The sequence below is a fragment of the Vicugna pacos genome, chromosome 6, assembly GCF_048564905.1.
Source record: "Vicugna pacos chromosome 6, VicPac4, whole genome shotgun sequence".
Classification (NCBI taxonomy): domain Eukaryota; kingdom Metazoa; phylum Chordata; class Mammalia; order Artiodactyla; family Camelidae; genus Vicugna; species Vicugna pacos.
Window position 1 is genome coordinate 79,376,816 of NC_132992.1, and position 6,480 is coordinate 79,383,295.

Here is a 6,480-nt window from a genome sequence, read left to right on the forward strand (position 1 = left end):
TGAGACACTCTCTATACATGTTCGCACTCTAACTGATTAGAAGCTGAGAATGACAGCTTATCCGCATCAGATACTTCAGGGGGTCAATGGATGTGCTAAAGGTTTTGTTTTTCAGTCCTGGTTATAAACATATGTGGTAGGCATCATGAATGCCTCCACTTCCCGAGGAAATTGAGCCTTAAAATTATTTAAGTCGTCTCATGGTTGGTAGGTGGGTATCCGTGTATTGCATCTATCTCTGTCCAATGCAGAAGGGCATGGTCTCAATGACAAGCTACCTGTGTCTGATGCTTGGAAACCACCAGAATCTGAAGGACACAGTCACCTAGAAGTTCACAAGTCATCCAGAGTTTGGTAGCAAGCATCTGGAAGAACTGATAAGCTTTTCCAAATTTTACTTGATCCTTGGCTTCTTGAAAGCCAAGCCCGAGAGACTCCATTAGCCCAGTTAGACCATCACTCTGCCTTTGAGGAGGAAACTGAAGTGTTCTCAGAAGGAAGACTCTACCACCTGACTCACCTTGGCTCTTCAAAGCAGTTGTGTGAGGAGCCATGCCAGTCTCCTGAAGGATCTGGTGCTCAGACAGTCACTGTGGAATGGAAAGGATGCTTCGCGTGGGCTGGTCAACTACACGCATTGTGTGCAGACACACGCTTTCTCCTGGAGTACTTTCCCAAATGATCTCTTACTTTTGTTTGAAAAAGGTAACATATACACTGTTCTACAGAATTCATTTTCCCCTTAAAACTTAGGAAGTTTTACCAACCAGAGGTGTTTGAAGGAAAGGTCATTCTGTGAAAGAAATAATGTTCCCTTGAAAGATTTTTTTTTCCAAATTCTTTATTGTAGAAAAAGCTCATTGAGCACTAGTTTCTGTCTAAAGAAATCAAGCTTCTATAGCTTAATGAATTCAAATGTGGTACAGGACACTCCGAGACATTTGAAGATCCATTAGGTTTTCAAGCCTGTCCTTCTGTAGCCTACTTTAAATTCTCTCTGCTAGGTGATTAAAAGTAACATTTAATAACAGGTCAGTTGGCAAGTAATTATTTAGCACCCACAGGGTGCAGAGTTCTATTCAAAATGCTCAGATGTAAAACCTTTAAAGTTACATAATAGGAAGGGAGACAATAATGTCTTTTTCTCTGAGCATGGGAACAATATTCAGTCCTATTTTCTCCCATATTTGGGGAAGATAGGCTGTCAAAAATTATGCAAAAAGTTAATAATAACTTACCTTTTTGTGATACTCTCTTCTTTGTCAAATTTCTTTTAAATTCTGTTGTAGGATCAGAACACTGTTTCTATGGGGTAGAGAATGCATTATGTTCTTATATTTCAAATGAGGAAACTGAGGCCCAGAATGATAAGATAACTTTTAAATACACAAGTGCATCCCCTGGACAGAAATCTCCTAAATCACAATATCCTGCTCATGTATCTTAATCTAGTTCATTCTTACTCAGTCTTCAGTTTGCTGAAGTCCATAAGATGAGATCAGATCTCCTCTGTTCTAAGTTTCTTCATTCTCTGCATTTTAAAAGTATTGATCATTGTGAGTAAAATTTGAGTTCACATGATTAAGCTCCGTATAAATGACCGGAATACCAGGGCAGGGATCATCTTTTATATTTTGCTTGCTATTGCTTCTCAGTGCCTAGCATAGAACTTGAAACATTGTGAGAGTTTAATAAATACGGTTTGAATGTTAAAAAAACATTTTTTTGGCTCCATGACTTGCACTCCAGTTGGGTTGCAAGTTACTCGAAGGCATAAATGTCTGTTTTATCTGTTGTATTGCCAGTCTCACCAGGTTCAGCACATTGGAAATGCTCAGTAAATGTTTGTTTAATGAATGAATGAATGCTGGAGGTATTTCTCACATATGACACCCTAGTAACCCTTATCAGGAGGGGACGTGTGGCAAATTTGTTTGTGGTAAATTTCCACTGATGGCTATTATTTCATTCTTGTTTGTTTGTTTGTTTGTTTGTTTTAGTTGGAAACATATGAAATTATCTTTGTTGTAGACAAAAACTGTTAAACACAATCAGCTTCATATGGTGCATCAACCTAATAATTTCTACCATCAGCTTAACCTGTTATGGTATATTTGCCAATAAAATAGAGAAACATATGCTATGCATTTGTTAAAATTCTAGGATTATAGAGTGAGAAACTGGATGAGGAGGGGAACTCCAATGCACCAGTAGGTTCTGTTATCATATTTTTATTAAAATAGATCAGTCTCGGCACAGTTAAACTTAGATCTGAACTTCCTGATGAGTAAAGATGAGAAAGAAAAGCATGGTAATTTGTTATAATGGTTTTAGGAAACTAATAGAAGGAGAAAAAAAGTAGAAATTGTGCTTTCTTTCCTTTCCATTAATTAGATTCCAATGTAGAAAAAAATTCTCAGAAACACCGGGCTTTTCGCAATCTCTATCCCATGAGAAGAATCACTGAAATTTAGAAGGTGGCAAGCCTATAAAAATTTTGACCTTGAGGTTAAAACAGTGGGTCTTAGAAGTTGTTTCTTGGGTTAATAATACTACCTTACAATTGTGTAGACTTTTCTGCTTAGTTTGACCCTAGAGTCACCCTTAGATGTAGATAAGGCAGCTAATCAAAGTCTCAAGTGGCAAATGAAGAAACAGGTTCAGGGAGATGAAATGATTTGTTTGAATTGTTCAGCAAATCAATATAAAAGTCTGAACTGGAACCTGGATGTCTTCACTCAGTGCTTGATTTTTATGGGTGAGCCATGAATCTCCCAAATAGGTGTGACAACTAGTTTATAAGTTTTTGACAGGAAATTTGACCTTCTGTTTAAAACCTGGGACCAGTAACCTTGAGGGCTGAGTTGCTTAACCAGAGAGACGTTTGTGGGGCTGAGGAAGGAAGGGGAATACCTATTATAAAACATACTTGAAAGCACTGGAAAATGTATGTGGGCTGGAAATTAGATCCCCATGACAGACAAAGGGCATTGAGAACATAAGAATTTAAAAGGAATGAAAGAATAGAATCCAAAAGTTGCTGAGAGTGCTCCTGGGAATATGATTTATGGCAAGAAACATAAAAGGCCCATAACAAACAACAGAATAAAAAACAGTGGTTCCCAACTGTCAGGCCACAGAAGAGACCCGCTAACAGCCAGAGACCCCTCTGTGGAATTTATTAAAGACAGTAAGATCGGAAGTCCTGTACAGGGGATTTTTGACTCAACAGATCCAGAGTAGAGTCCCTTGGGAGATTCTGATGCTCCGGCAAGTTTTGTCATGATTGGCTCAAAAGAGGTATAAAGTTGTGCTAGTGGTTTACCAGGGTTTCTCCCAAGTCAGACACTTCCTGCCCTCATCAGATCTGACCTACGGTTGCCTAATATCCCGCTCAACCAGGGCCCACGGGATCGTCAGATACCCAGCAGACAATGATGGGGAAACTGAGTCTGAGGGTTTGGTTCAGTTCCTCTCACATCATGTACAGATACAAAACTACCTGGGATATTTTTTCTTTCTTATGGACAGTGTTTTTAGAATATTTTCATCTCTTTTTCACTAGGCCATAGAGCCTGGGGTGGTACCCTTGGTTTGAATATGGTATCAAACAGTCAGTTGGCAAAATTGTAAAATCGGAAATATGTAGAACTTTTCCGTGACCCCTTTTAATGCAGTTCATTGATCAAAACCCTCTTCAGCCTGTGCTGGGATACCCAACAGGCAGACACAGCAAGTGTAGAGGACGCAGTATAGCAGGATGAATGAATTAGCTCAAAAAAGAAAACGGAATACTGTTGGCCTTCGGAATGGATGAGATTTCTTTAATAGTTACATCATTCATTCTGAATTACAGATGACAGAGGTGCCAGAATCTTGTCAGTTTCTTCGGCTTCTTAAATAGCCTAATCAAATGTCAGCTCGCAATCAGTCACTGCATCTTGTGGATCTCTCTCTCTTTTTTCAACTACTGTTTATGAGTCCAAAGTAGTTTCACTCATTCCAAAATTAAAATTGCCCTGAATAGGATTTAATAAACAAATTAGCCTGGAAGACATGCCACAGACTACCTCTTCGAGGGGCGTTTGCTTTCTTCTCTCCAACCCCAGAATTTTAGACGTAAGTGACAAGTCCACGGTACAGCTATTTTGAGGTCCTATTGCTTTCCAAGTTCTCCTCAAATTACACTCAAAGACAGCTGTCTATCTTAGCTATTCTTGAAGCCACTTTGGAATGCTACAGCAAACAAACGAGAAAACTAGCAAATTAAAAAAAAACACACACAAGTGTTGATCTCAGTTTTTTCTTCAGTTTTTAGTTTTTCCTTCTGCTAGTGAGCCAGCTTAGGCTGTGTGTTGGTTTATTAAATGCTTAAATCTCTCCAGTTAAAGCTATTGGCTGCATTGTTAATTATTAACCACCTTCAATATTCCTTTTCCAAAAATTTGAAATGATTTATTAGTTCAAATAATGATCTAGGGACTTGAAAAATCTGAGAAAGCCCTAATGCTTTGACATTCTTCAGAACGTGTAGTCTACAGAGCCCATCTCTCCTGTAATTTTTGTAGTATCCATAATTTCACTGGAAACCACAGCAATTTATCTTGTAGATTTTCATCACCTTTGCCTGCTGGTCCCAGTCATAACAAGAAAACAAAAATTAGAAGATTTAACTTGGTGTTAAGAAGCTCAAAAAAGTGCATGGTATGGGATTACAGAGAGAGTCATATTTTTAAGAAATTTTCTCTTCTCCTCCCCCCCACTCCAGAGCAATGTGGCTTTACAATCAGGAAAGAAGGCAGTTAACATCTCACTGTTGCATGGAATGAAATTTCACTGTAAATATTAATAAGAGAATAAATTTGGATCCTGGATCTTAAAGTTTCGGAATCTGTCCAAAAAAGAGTTAGCAATGGTACAATAGGTAATATACTCTAATGGTGGCTAATTAGCCCCTGCTTTGGAATTTCAGTTCCCGTAGGATGTCTCTAATGATTATTTTCCACTACCGTCACCTGCAGAGGCTTGTATAACTTGAAGGACTAAATGTGAGGAAACCAGCTCCTTCCAGACTCTCTGACTTTATTATTATCAATGAGTTTTTTTTTTTAAATAAAGGCAATGAAGCACCTTTTCCCAGTTCAGATCTGAGAAAATATAACAAGGTATTTCAGATGTGTTCATACACATGCTCCTTCCAAGACACACACCACTGGAAATGGTTAACAAATTTCACCAAGAAACAGTCCTCTGTAAAGAAGATTGGAGAGCCTAACAAGGATGGGAGACAGGCACACCTTTTGTCCAGTATGTACAATGGAATTTGCGTCTTTAGATGGGGGCGGGCTAACCTGGTTAACCAGCATCCCTATAATTTACGGTAGCTGTCTTTAATGAGGCCACTGAGAGATCTGGGAATGTATGCAGAAAGCAGGGTGTGTGGAATTCGTTCTGTAACAGAAAGCAGAGGTCTCTAAATGTAGGTTGGGAAGACAGAGAAGGGTATAGTAAAAATTAGCATAACAGCCACATCTATAGAAACAGTCTTTACTTCTGAGCTTTCGTTAAATCAAACACTAAGTGGCAATTACTGAGACACAATAGGCACATTCAGACTCTGACAACGCTCAACCATTCTGGGCTTTTACAAACCATTTGTCCCAAGTCATGTGATGTCCCCATCACATGAGGCGACTGTTACACCGCAGGCTTCAATGCCATGTGGAACAATCCAGAGTTCTTGAAAGGCTCAATTATTCCGAGGTAATTCAAGACATCTCTATTGAGGCATCTAGCATTCAACATGTGTTTAAATAGACTCTTGGGTCCTGAAAAGCATAAATGCACGCAATGTGCGAGTCGCCGTCCGTTTCGGAGGGAGTAGGGCCCACTTCCTGATTTAGAATTGTTCGACTGTGAGCATACACACAGGATAATGTGCACAATGAAAAGCCTGATGCTATAAATATTTATTACACAAAGGGGTTCAGAGAGGCCTGCCCTAAGGAACTGAAAAATAGGCCAGCAGAATTCACTGCAGCCTTTGACGGTTTTCTTTTTTCTGTCATGGTGCTCAGTGTAGACTGACTCCAAGCAATTAATGAAATGTTTCACAGTCATATGGGGTTGCTCAGCTGTTACATTTGTATTTGGCCAACTTGGAAACTGAGGCTCGGATATGAAACTGACTTGCTGTGCAATGAGCCGTAAATTAATGATGCTTCCTAGAGGTTAAAAAAAAAGGAGGCAATAAGCTGAAGTGGAGGAGCCCTCCCACCACCTGACAAATCACCATGATGTTTCTGCCCTTTGGCTCTTTTACCCACACGTGATCTGCATGCCATCCTTGGAAACGAGAGGCATCAGACACACTGGACAACGATTCACAGAGACCATTAGGAACACCCAACTCAGGAAAGGGTCATAGAGTGTATATATGTCTATCTGTATAGAGTGACCCTTTAAAATGTCCAGACACAA